Here is a 13,442-nt window from a genome sequence, read left to right as displayed (position 1 = left end):
CACCCAAAGATTCATTCTGGATTTTTGATAACATCTTACTGAAAACCCAAACAAATTCTTGGCCAACCCAATAGACTCGTTAAGGATCACTTAGTCCAGTGGCTTTCAAAACCATTAAAAGAATATTGAGCCCTTTCCTGAAATGAGAACTTATGAGGCAGTTAAGAGTAAATCACATAAAGTCACAGGCTGAGAGAACTCACTGCTCTCCTTTCTTCTAAGCTGTGGGACCTTGTACAAGTTATTTAAATTTCAGATGATTTAGTTTTCTCTCTACAAGATGGAAATAGTAGCAAAACCTACTAAAGGATTGTGATGGGGAGTGGATGAATTAATATGCATAAGTGCTGGGAAGAGTGACTGGCATTTATAAGGGCTCAATGAATGATAACTGTTGTTGTTCTTATTATTACTACTATTGAGACTGGTAAGTCTCATCGGATAAACCAGGAGATGCACTAAACTGGGAATGGGTAAATGAAGCTCCATTTTCTCAATTACTTCTTTTGCCACTGAAGGGAGAAGAATATACTTCTCCATCTATAGATAAGACCATGTCATGAATTAAAAACAGCAGCAAATTCTTGGCAACTCTTCCCACTGAAAGATAATTCCTCTCCCCCTGAATCTGGGCTCACTTTAGTGACTTGCTTGACAATAGGATGTGACAGAGTGATGTTATAGGATTTCTGAAACTCAGTCAGGAGAAGACTTGATGCTTCTGCTTAGGTGGCTTGAACTGAATGCTCTGGGGAAATCCAATAACCATTTAAGTTGCCCACCTGCTCAAAGACACCATCGTGCTAGAAGCCTTCACCACTCAGAGGAGTTCTGGAGGATGAGATGCTGCATGGGAAGAGAAAAACCAAGGAACACCAAGGGACCAAATCTACAGGTGACAAAGCCATGCAGAAGTATAGCTTCTGGCCCCAGCTCACCTCGTGCATCAGAAGTGAACCACCCAGTAGCGCTCTTCCTGACTCACAGATCCATAAGTAAAATAAAAGGGTTGTTTTAAGTTACTCAGTCTTGGGGAGTTTGTAACACTTCTTAGATAACTGGAAAAGGAAGTACAGTCAAGAGTTGAATGTTTACATGGAAAGGTACTGGTCCAGAGAGGAGAAGCAGGGTCATCCACTGAGGATGGTAGGGTATAAAAATTAGAAGCAGGGACTCTAGACTCAATTGCCTGGGTTAAAATAATTTTCTCTTGGAGCAAGATTCTTAATCTTAAATATTATAATCCAGTTGTAAAAATTAAATGAAATAATATGCTTGTAAATGAATGATATGTAGTAAACACTCAATAAATGTCTATGGTTATGATTTCAAGTGGTAACTGATAGCAGATCTGAGTCCATGTCCTCTGAATCTGATTGGGAGCAGACCTACAGTGGGGTGTGTATGTGTGTAGAATCAGGTTTTCATCCAGGCTTTGTCACTTCCTAGTTTATATTTCTACAATCAGACTGCTTATCACTGAGCCTTAGTTTTTTCGTCTGCACAATCAATGTGAATAATAATAGGGTTGTTGTTGTTCAGATAAACTACAACTTCTACTATTTTCCTACTCACAAATGAGTGTGATATGAAATCAAGAGAGAAAGAACACACTGTCAAAGGAGGGCTTGAAAGTTTTATCTCGTGCAGATAATAGACAAGGTCCATTTGTCCCAATTTTTCTATTTCTAGGGAAGGCCTTTTTATGTGAATTTTCAAAAAAATTAGCTTCAATTATCCAGTTAGAAATCACCAGCAGTTTGATAAAAAATGTAATAGGAATCACGGGCGGTAGTTTCATCCAGTGATGACTGTGGCAACAGCATCTGTTACAAGTTCACAGGGAGCCATTTTCAATATGACACACTCTTTCTCCCCCAATGAAAAATTAATTTAAAAATACCCATCCAAGTTGCAGCCACAACAAACATCCCTGGAGTCAAAATTGGTGAAAATACATTCAAAGTAGGTACAGGAGATGGTGCCCTTGTGACTTAATAGCCATGTCTGCTGCTAAAAATTTAGGCAGAACAGGTACACATATGAGGGCTTACGTGGCGGCTCAGTGGTAAAGAATCTGCCTGCAATGCAGGAGACCCAGCTTCGACCCCTGGGTTGTGAAGATCCCTTGGAGAAGGGCATGGCAACCCACTCCAGTATTCTTGCCTGGAGAATTCCATGGACAGAAGAGCCTGATGGACTACAGTCGATAGGGTTGCACAGAGTTGGACACGACTGAGGTGACTAAACTGCAGCGGCAGCAGGGGCACATATAGGCTTCCATGGTGGTCAAGTGGTAAAGAAACTGCCTGCAATGCAGGAGACACGGGTTCGATCCCTAGGAGGGGAAGATCCCCTGCAGGAGGAAATGGCAACCCACTCCAGCATTCCTGCCTGGGAAATTCCATGGATAGAGGAGCCTGATGGGCTACAGTCCATGGTGTCCCAAAGAGTTGTACATGACTTACTGGCTAAACAACAACAGGTACATATATATTTTTTATTACTAAATCAAAAAAATTCACCTCACTAAAAAAGAAAACAAGAAAGTGTGAGGGCATATGTATGGAATTCTTGACACCTTTTGGAGCTTCACTTACAGAGATTATTGAAAACAGCTGCATGGGTCTAACTCAATGTATGGACCCACAGACAGTCTCCCTGTACTGTTATTATAGTATATGATGGAGGTTTACTAGCAAGATGTATGTGGTCAGCATCCAGGACTAGCCATGCACCTCTTCCTTATTTAGTCACTGAGTTTCCCCAGATGAGGGTGTGGTCAGGGCTTAACCTTGGCTTCTCTCAGGGTCAGCAGGTCACACGCCTTATGTCTCATTACTCATAGCCTCTGAATTTGCCTGAGCAAACATTAACCAAGGCAGCCATTTTGCCAGAGTTTTCATTCCTATCAGAGAGAAAGATCTGAAATATTCTTGTAAAGTCTGCATGTACCTGGCTTGGGCTTGGGGTGCAGGGGGAGTTTGTGTGAGCCCTTTCAGTCAAAGCATTCCCTGCTTAGTGGGTCCACTTTATTTGTTCCTTGGTCTGTCCATCTGTGTTCAAGCTATATCAAACCTAGACAGTGCATTAAAAAGCAGAGACATCACTTTGCTGATAAATTTCTGTATAGTCAAAGCTATGGTTTTTTTCTAGTAGTCATGTAAGGATGTGAGAGTTGGACCATAAGGAAGGCTGTTGAGTGCCAAAGAATTCATGCTTTTAAATTGTGGTCCTGGAGAAGACTCTTGAGAGTCCTTTGGATGGCAAGGAAATCAAACCAGTCAATCCTAAAGGAAATCAACCCTGAATATTCATTGGAAGGACTATTTCTGAAGCTGAATCTCCAGTGCATTGGCCACCTGATGTGAAGAGCTGACTCATTGTAAAAGACCCTGATGCTAGGAAAGATTGAAGGCAGGAGAAGGGGATAACAGAGGATGAGATGGTTAGTTAGCATCACTGACTCAATGGATATGAATTTGAGCAAACTCCTGGAGATAGTGGAGAACAGAGGATCTTGGCATGCTGCAGTCCACAGTGTTGCATAGAGTTAGACATGACTTATTGACTGAACAACAGCTGTCCATCTATGTAACTATCTAGCCAGCTATCCATTCATTTGCCCAAATATCCATCTTAAACACTTTGTCTAGAAGCAGAGTTAATAGAATTATAAACTGAAACCTAGAGCTCTGCCCTGGCGAAAGTAGAGGGTGGGAAACACGGACTCCCTTTCTCTTCCCCCACTGGTGGCTCCTGAAGCTCCACTGAACCCTGGGCTCTGAGGAGCACATCATTGACCTTGGCCATTTGTCTAACCCTTAGCTCTCACTTCCAATTTAATTCCCAAGTGTCTCTCTAGGTCCTTCTTAAATTATGGCCCAAACATCCAGGAGCCCATCGGTCAGTATCTCCAGGATGTCCCACAGCTGCTCAGACACAGTACTCCACATGCAAACCATCACCCTCAAACAAGCAACCTCTGTTCTACTTTCAACTAATGGTACCACTGTCTACCTGTTTGCCCAAGCCTGGAATTTGGACTGGTTTCTTATAATATTTCTGTGCTTGAAAAGCTTTAAAAACACTGGACTGTGAGCTCCATTAAGGGATACAGGACTCGTGTCTGGTGTGACTTAATCTCATAGGGGTTTGGGTCTGGAGCCAGCTATACCAATCTTTAGCTGTGTGATTTGTGCAAATTACTTCACCTATCTCGGACTCATTTTTATCCACCACAGAATTGGAGAGTACCTACCCTGATGAGTTTTTAAGGATTAAATGGCATAGGATTAATATTTGCAAAGCCTAGAGCATAATGTCTGGCATGAAGGAAGTGCTTGGTGAGCTCTGGCTAACCCTTCTCATCAGTTTCTCATCAACCACTCGGGCCAAATGTATCTCAGCTTCTAAGTTCATCTTAAGACCCTTCTTCTCCATGCCTTCTATCACTGTCCTAATTCAGGGTTCCAGACTTTCTGGTTTGGACTATTTAACAATGCTCCACTCTGAACAACCAAACTGACTTCTCTAAAATGCATGTTTTACTGCAATACCTTCAACTTCCTGTGTAAAAACCCTTCAATGACTACCTGTTGCCTACTGGAAAAATCTCCACTTCCTCAGCAAGGAACATTGGGTTGTTCATAATTCCCAGGGGTACCTCTGCTTCCCTCTCTGATCTTAGTACCCACACTCCATGCCCTCCATTCTCCCTTCTTTCCTTCCTTCCTTTCTTCTCCTCTCCCTCCTTTCCTTCCTCTCTTCCTTCTGTCCTCCTTTCTTTAGCTCAGTTGAGATTTCCTGAGGTCTTCAATGTGCAAGGAGCTCTGTCTGATACTGGTGTGAGATGGTGAGGAAAACAGACAGTGCCCCTGCCCTCAGGGAGCTCATGTGATAGACAGATGGGAATCCAGACATTGATCAAAGAATCGTGGAACAAGTGTCCAGTCACAGGCTCTGACCATGCTACGTGGAGGGCCTGAAGTGATAGGGACATTTGACCTGGTCAAGGAGGTCACAGATAGATCCTAGAGAAGGTGGTCCTGCATTGACTGAGGAGTTACCTGGGTAGAAGTAAAGGAGAAGGGACTGTGTATATTTGTGTGTGTGCATATGTGTGCTTGTGTGTGTGTGTGTGTGTGTGCCTTTGTGTGCATGTGCACAAGTGTATGTGTGCTAGTTTGAAGTACCTGCCACTTCTCTAAAGGCCAGCCCACCAACTGAGTTAGAACCTTCAGACTGAACTCAGCCTTGTTTCCCTGTCACCACTGAGATTCCAGCCAACTTGTGGGCAGGGATGCCTGTGTGACAGGCAGAGAGGCAGGCCTGTCTCACAGCATCCTCCCTTTAGCTTCATAGCCCAGCTGCACCTCCACATCTTGGGAACAAAGCAGGAGATTGAAAGTACTCTCCAGAAAATCCATAGCATGGTATTATAACAAGCAAGCATTATCTGGTTGAAATTATCTCAAAAGTTGTTGGTTTTTATACTGTTTTGTTATATTAGAGAAATTAAGCCCAATACTAGTTAAAGTCAGTAAAGACAGATTTTATACAGTACCATTGCAACAGGGGAGAGTCATTCAAGCTGAGCTCAGCCTTGAATGTTGCAAAGGCAGTGGGGATTTACAGCCAGATGCACAGCAAGGACTCTGGATAGAAAATGACTAAGAGGAGACATCAAAGTGCGAGGAGTAGGGGTCTTACTACACTTACTTAGCAGGGTTCTTGCTAAAACTGACTGTGCAGGCTGAGGGCAGGGCCCAAGGATGAGACTTAGTTGAGAAACGGCTCAGAGAAGCTTCAGTTTGTTCAAGGGGGAGTCTCAGTAGTTTATTTTTTCCTATGCATCCAACTCTGTGCTGCCCTTTAGGGTAAAGTACAAGAGAATTTTGCTGGGAGATGGTATGTTGGTATGATGGTATGCATCATGCACTGCAGTGTATTGATTCTGTTTCTTTTCAACCAAAAGGTAATAAATCTGAAAATGGCTACTATCTACCAAGGGCATATTATATGCAGGGGCTCTGCTAAGCCTCACCTCCACTAATGCTCATTGTGGACAGGTACTAGAATAGCAGAGGCCAACCACAGGCTCTGGACATTGCAGCAATCACTTGATGGGCTGCTTAGCCCTGAGGTCTCGATTTCATGTACCTATTCTCTCCCCTGCTGCAGGGTAAGCATCTTGAATGCAGAACCAAAATCTCCAGGTGTTCCTGACACTAATGCTGGTACATGGCTTGTGCCTTGTTCCTTTTCTCTGCTGGGGTCAACCAAAGAGCTGAGTCAGGGTCTTAAATTTGAATGCCAGAGGGAGAGTCTGACATAGAATGCCTTTATAAAGCATGATGTGTGTGATTATTATCCACGTGTTTATGCATTATGCTTTGTACAAAGATATCAACTTTGTTGAGTCCCCTCCTTCAGTTGAGCTCATCAGCATTTCAGAGCTGAGTCCAAAAAAAGTGATTATAGGCATCATGATAATAATCTAAAAGTTTTGACAAATATACGCTACCATGTATAAAATAGATAGCTAGTGGGAAGCCACCATATAATATAGGAAGTTCAGCTTGGTGCTCTGTGATGGCATACAAGGGTGGGATGGGGAGGGGTTTGGGAAGGAGGTTCAAGAGGGAGGGGATATACATATACACAGAGCTGATTCACATTGTTGAACAGCAGAAACTAACACACTGTAAAGTAATTATACTCCAATTTAAAAAAAAGAGAGAAAAGAAAAGTCATTTGTTCGTCTCCTATTTCTTGTGGCCTGCTTGTGCCTGCTGCCATACCAAGGATGCCCTGCAGTAGATTCCAATGGAGATCATGTCCTAGGATGCTAACAAGCTCTTTGATTAAAAGAAGGAGAGGTGCTGAGGTGGAAAGCATAAGAGAAGATTCTCAGGGAGGTGACATGCTTGCACTGTGTGCTCTATGGGGTCAAATGCTCTGGCTCTCGTCCAACAGCCCAGGCAGCTGGGATGTGCACGAGAGCAAAGGACAGCTTGCTCAGTTCTGACCATCTCAGACAGAGCAGTAGAGGGGGGCTGTAGAGCAAAGGTGGAAGGGGGGCTTTGGGGGATGCCTTCTCCTCTCCAAGGAAGTGATATGTGAGCAGAGACCTGGATGAAGCAAGGGAGTGATTCATGTGCATATCCCGAGGGGAAACCAGACATCTAGGTAGTGAAATGCCTCACATAGCCACCTTCAGGTTGGCAGGCTCTTAGCTTTCTACTGTTTATGGAATGCCCATGACATTGGCCTAGCAGACAGCATCTAAGGTGACCTACATGATCCCTACCTTCTGGTATGCATGCACTGGTGTATTTCCCTCTCCTGAATGTAGACAGGATCTGTAGACAGTGAGGATGATGGGGTGCCACTTCTATTATTTTGTCCTGGGACATGGCAGAGGGTTTAGGATGTCAACCCTGTGATTACATCACATTACATAAGACTTTGTCTTGTGAGAGTCACTCTGGCCCTCCTGTTGCCCTGAAAGAAGCAAGCAGACATGTTGTGAGGGAGCCCATGTGGCAAGGAATGCAGTCCTACAACCACAGGGAATTCAACGGTGCCAGTAACCTGAGTGAGCTTGGGTGCAGACTCCTACCAGCTGAGTCTTCAGATGAGAAGGCAGCCCAGCCAGCACCATGATAACAGCCTGGTGAGATCCTGAATCAGAGAACCTGGCTAAGCCATGCTCCTAGACTCCTGACCCACAGGGAGTATGAGATAACATGGGTTGTTGTACCTAAATATCTACTGACAGAGGAGTGGATAAAAAAGATGTGGTACATATGTACAGTGGAATATTACTCAGCCATTAAAAAGAATGAAATAATGCCATTTGCAGCAACATGGGTGGGCCTAGGGATTGACTGTCATACTGAGCAAAGTAAGACAGAGAAGGAGAAATACCATATGACAGACTTCCTTTATATGCAGAATCTAAAAAGAAATGATACAAATGAACAAATTAACTTATTTACAAAACAGAAACAGATTCACAGACTTAGGGAAAAAAACTTATGGTTGCCAGGGGGTAAGAAGTGGGGAAAAGGAGTTAGGGAGTTTGGGACTGAAGTGTAAACACTGCTACATTAAAAATGGATAACTACCAGTGACTTATTGAATAGCACAGGGAACTCTGCTCAATGTCATGTGGCAACCTGGATGGGAGGGGGGTTTGGGGGAAAATGAATACATGATTCCATGTAACAGAAGTAGATAAGCAGTGCAGTTAATATCCCAGGCCCTGAAAATTTTCTTCTGCTCTGCAGTTGAGAGAACCGGTTTGATGGCAATAATTGGGATGGGGAGCAGAAGGTTCCAGCACTGACCACAACTCAAGGCTGCATTATGGCTTTCATCAGCCCTGGGCACTTTTGTCACTTCAGGCTTTGTCATTTATTTTTAATTGAGAATTATGTTTTATGCCTGCCTTTTTATAAAGATAGGCTTCCTGTGGTTTAGATGGTAAAGAGTCTACCTGCAACTCAAGAGACCGGAGTTCAATCCCTGGGTCATGAAGTTCCCCTGGAGAAGGAAATGGCTACCCACTCCAGTATTCTTGCCTGGAGAATTCCATGGATAAAGGAGTCTGGTGGGCTACAGTCCATGGGGTTGCAAAGAGTGGGATAAACCTGAGCGACCAATGCTTTTACAAAGATAAATGTAATGCAGGATGAGTCCATTATTATATAATCATTACTATTTTATTTTTCTTCTGATTAGGAAAATGAGAACATTTTCATGGGTTCTTAAATGTCTGTTGGGTACCCCGTGTGTACCTAGGTTGCCTGATGGATAAATCACCTTGGCTGCAACCTCCCAAGTCTGTCAGCCACTTCAGAATTTTCAGTAGATTGAATGAGTAAGTAAAGATAAGATAAGTGCAGGATGGATAAAGTAGAAAATGGGAAGGAGAGGAAGAAATGGAGATCATTCTGTCTCAACAAATATTTACTAAAAAGGTAACCTTTCCCTTGTCCAAGGGATCTTCCCAACCCAGGAATCAAACCGGGGTCTCCTGCATTGCAGGTGGATTCTTTACCAACTGAGCTATGAGGGAAGCCCTAAAAGATGGAAGGTGATAAGGGCCAAATGAAAGGAAAGGGAATAAACCATTCAGGAAAGGAAAAGATTCTGCTCGAGAAATTATTTGTTCAGTTGCTTGCTGGTTGGCTCATTTGTTTCACAAACATTTTATTGAGTTATAGGTCATGCGTGAGAGATATAAATGTTTATAAGAAGTGGTCTCTGTCTTTGAGTAACTCATGAGGTTGTGGAAGAGATAAATGATTTTAATACCATGTGGTGAGGGTCTATCATCAATGCATATTCAATAGGGCTGCCTGGGTGTAAAACCTGGTTCTAGCACACAGTTCCTGAGCCTAGGCACTGTTGAAACTTTGGGCCAAATGATCTTTTGTTATAGGCTGTCCTGTGCATTGTAGGATGTTTAGCAGCATCTGTGGCTTCTACTGTCTAGATACCAATAGTATTCCCCTCCATCCTCCAGTGTGACTACTAAAAACGTTTCAAGACATTGCTAAATGTCCCCAGGGAGAGAAATTTGTCCCTGATTGAACCACTGCTTTAGAGTTTTGACAGTGTGATCTAAAGTGAACTATTTAATTTGTCAGTGCCTCAGTTTCCTAATTTATAAATTAGGGACTAAATTGGACCTATATCATAGGCTTATATTTGTTGTTTAGTCGCTATGTTGTGTCTGAGTCTTTGTGAACCCATGGATTGTAGCCCACAGGCACCCTCTGCCCATGGGATTTCCCAGGCAAGAATACTGGAGTGGGTTGCCATTTCATTCTCCAGGGGATCTTCCCTACACAGGGATCAAACTCATGTCCCTGCCCTGGCAGGCGAGTTCTTTACCTCTGAGCCACCTGGAAGCCCCTCATAGGCTTATCGAAAGGATTAAATGAGATGATGTGTGCACAACTCTTAGAATATCAACTGGCACATAGTAAGTACTCAAGAAATGTAAGAGGCAGTTGGTGTCATTATTGCAGAGAAAGGCCAGAGCACATGTTTTGGATTGGGCCAGAGCCTGCACTTGATGATGATCTGGGTATATAATCCATGTGTTGAGGGGCTTTGGGGTATAAGACACATTCATGTTGACTGGATGAGTGATGGATGATTAGGGAAGTCATGAATATCTGCAGAAGAACTCTGAGTTCTGAGTCAAGAGGTGAGAGGGTTCTTGAAGGTTTCTGAGCTGTGTTTAGTGGAAAGTAAAGATTTCTCAGGGACCTGTACAAGGAGGTTCTTCTGCTGCCATTGTGTCATCAGACAGGGCGTTTGATAATGGTTCCTTGAAAACCTGATCCATCAAGGGCCACCCAGACTGCTTGCTGTGGCTTCCCAGCAGGTGGACCCGGAGTTCTTATGCCAGAAAGGGAGTGCATCGGAGCACTGTGGGCCTGGTGATGCTCTCAGGAATCTCCATTCTCCTAGTCAACAGGACCGGGAGAAAGAAATGTTACTGTTTACAACAGAAAATCAGCCCTCAAGGGTGTATCCTGTACTCAGTTCTGCAAAAGAAAACGTTAGTATTTTCCCTCATTTTCTGGGGAAAAAATTGCTACTGATTCTATTTTTCTCCCCCGACCCCCGGCCAGAGTCTTAATTGTTTCCTTCACTGTTCAATCTTTTAGTCCTGGTTAAGACAGCCTGCTTTCTACTCCATCACCACCCTAATCCCAGTTCTTAGTTTATACACTTTTCTCAGTGACTCACTCAAAGCAAGTGGGCAGCCTTTAGAAGCTAGAAAACAAAACAAAACAAAAACAAAAACAGATCACCCCTAGAACCCGCAAAGAGGACTCAGCCCTACTGACACCTTGATTCTACCCAGAGACTCATTTCAGCCTTCTGATCTCAGAATTGTATAAGAGAGTAAGTTTGTACCATTTTTAGTCAAAGAGTTTGTGACCATTTGTTATAGCAACAACACAGAAACTAATACACCAACTCTTATATCACTGATGAGGAGACGGAGGTTTAAGAGAAATGCTGAGGTGGTTTGCTCATGATCACACAGTGGATGAGGGAGAATCCTGAGACACAAACAGGTCTGACTCCAAAGCTCATGTTTGTCTTGAGACACCTGGCTGGAAGCAGTCTTTCCCAGACACAGTTGGAGATCCAACTAACTATGGACTTGTCTCATGTTACACCATCAGTTCTCTCAAATGTAAACAAGCACGTGAACAAACAGAAAATATTCAGATTTGAAGATCAATTCTCAGAGCTAGGGCCAGTTACAGAAGGGGACTTGCATGTTTAAGGTTCTTGGTAATTTATGGCTATGAGCTCTTCCATTTGGGAATGTTTAGAATGTGGTCAAGGTCACATTTAGAAGAAGGTCATGGTTTATATTACAGGTTAGGTTTGCCCTGTAATATAGGGATGTGTCTGTGGTCCTGAATCCAGTTTGCCTCTAAATACAAGGGTACATGCAAATTGCCTAGTACATTACAGGTGCTTAGCAAATGTGCATCCTTTCTCCATCCAGCAAATCTGTGTTTCCTAAGAAATGGATGGAGAGAGCCAATGAAAGGATAGGATCCATTCTCACTGACAGAAAGGCAACTCAAATGATACTTTTTTTTCAATTGGAGGACAATTGCTTTACAGTGTTGTGATGATGTGTGCTATAGCAGATCAATGTTGTGATGAATTGTGCTACAGCAGATTCAGTTCAGTTCAGTTCAGTTGCTCAGTTGTGTCTGACTCTTTGCGACCCCATGAATCGCAGCACACCAGGCCTCCCTGTCCATCACTAACTCCCAGAGTTTACTCAAACTCATGTCCATCTAACCGGTGATGCCATTCAGCCATCTCATCCTCTGTCGTCCCCTTCTCCTCCTGCCCCCAGTCCCCCCAGCATCAGGGTCTTTTCCAATGAGTCAACTCTTTGCATGAGCTGGCCAAAGTATTGGAGTTTCAGCTTCAGCATCAGTTCTTCCAATGAACACCCAGGACTGATCTCCTTTAGGATGGACTGGTTGGATCTCCTTGCAGTCCAAGGGACTCTCAAGAGTCTTCTCCAACACCACAGTTCAAAAGCAGCAGATTACATCAATGCAAATCAGTTAAAATGATATATATCTCCTCCCTGTTGAGCCTCCTTGACCCCCTCCCACCATTCCACCTCTCTAGGTCATTGAAGCACTCCAGACTGGGCTTCCTGTGTTATCCAGTAGTTTCTGCTAGCTGTCTCTTTACACCTGATAGTGTATATATGTTAGTGCTACTTTTTTGATACGTTTAAGATTTTTTTGATGTGCTCCGATTTTAAAAAAGTCTTTATTGAATTTGTTACAGTTTTGGTTTTATTTTATGTTTTGTTTATTTCAGCCCCGAGGCATGTGGGATCTCAGCTCCCTGTTGTTGTTGCTCAGTCGCTAAGTTGTGTCCCACTCTTTGTGACCCCATGGACTGCAGCACACCAGGTTCCCTGTTCTTCCTTATCTCCCACAGTTGGCTCAAACTCATGTTCATTGAGTCGGTGATGCTACCTAACCATCTCTTCCTCTACTGCCCTCTTCACCTTTTGCCTTCAACCTTTCACAGCGTCAGGGTCTTTTCTAAGGAGTCAGCTCTTCCCACCAGGTGGCCAAAGTATTGGAAATTCAGCTTCAACAATAATCCTTCCAATGAATGTTCAGGGTGGATTTCCTTTAGGACTGACTGGTTTGATCACTGTACAGTCCAAGGGACTCTAAAGGGTCTTCTCCAGCACCACAATTTGAAAACACCAGTTCTTTAGCACTCAGCCTTCTTTATGGTCAGAGTGTCACATCCGTATGTACATGACTACTGGAAAAACTGTAGCTTTGAGTATGTGGACCTTTGTTGGCAAAGTGATGTCTCTGATTTTTAATACACTGTCTAGGTTGTCCAGGTTTGTCATAGCTTTCCAAGAACACAGGTCTTTAAATTTCATGGCTCCAGTCACCATGCATGGTGATTATGGAACCCAAGAAAATAAAGTCTGTCACTGTTTCTATATTTCCCCCTTCTATTTGACATGAAGTGATGGGACTAAAAGCCATGATCTTAGTTTTTTGAATGTTGAGTTTTAAGCCAGCTTTGTCACTCTCCTCTTTTCACATTCATCAAGAGACTCTCTAGTTCCTCTTCATTTTCTGCCATTAGAGTAGTATTATCTGCATATCTGAGGATGTTGATATTTCTCCCAGCAATCTTAATTCCAGCTAGTGATTCATCCATCCTGGCATTTTGCATGATGTACTCTGCATATAAGTTAAATAAGCAGGGTGACAATATACGACCTTGTCATACTCCTCTCCCAATTATGAATCAGTCAGTTGTTCTATATACGGTTCTAAATGCTGCTGCTTGATTCACATGCAGGTTTCTCAGGAGGCAGGTAAGGTGGT

This window comes from Muntiacus reevesi, chromosome 5 (genome assembly GCF_963930625.1).
Source record: "Muntiacus reevesi chromosome 5, mMunRee1.1, whole genome shotgun sequence".
Taxonomy (NCBI): Eukaryota; Metazoa; Chordata; class Mammalia; order Artiodactyla; family Cervidae; genus Muntiacus; species Muntiacus reevesi.
Note: the sequence above shows the minus strand (reverse complement) of the source record.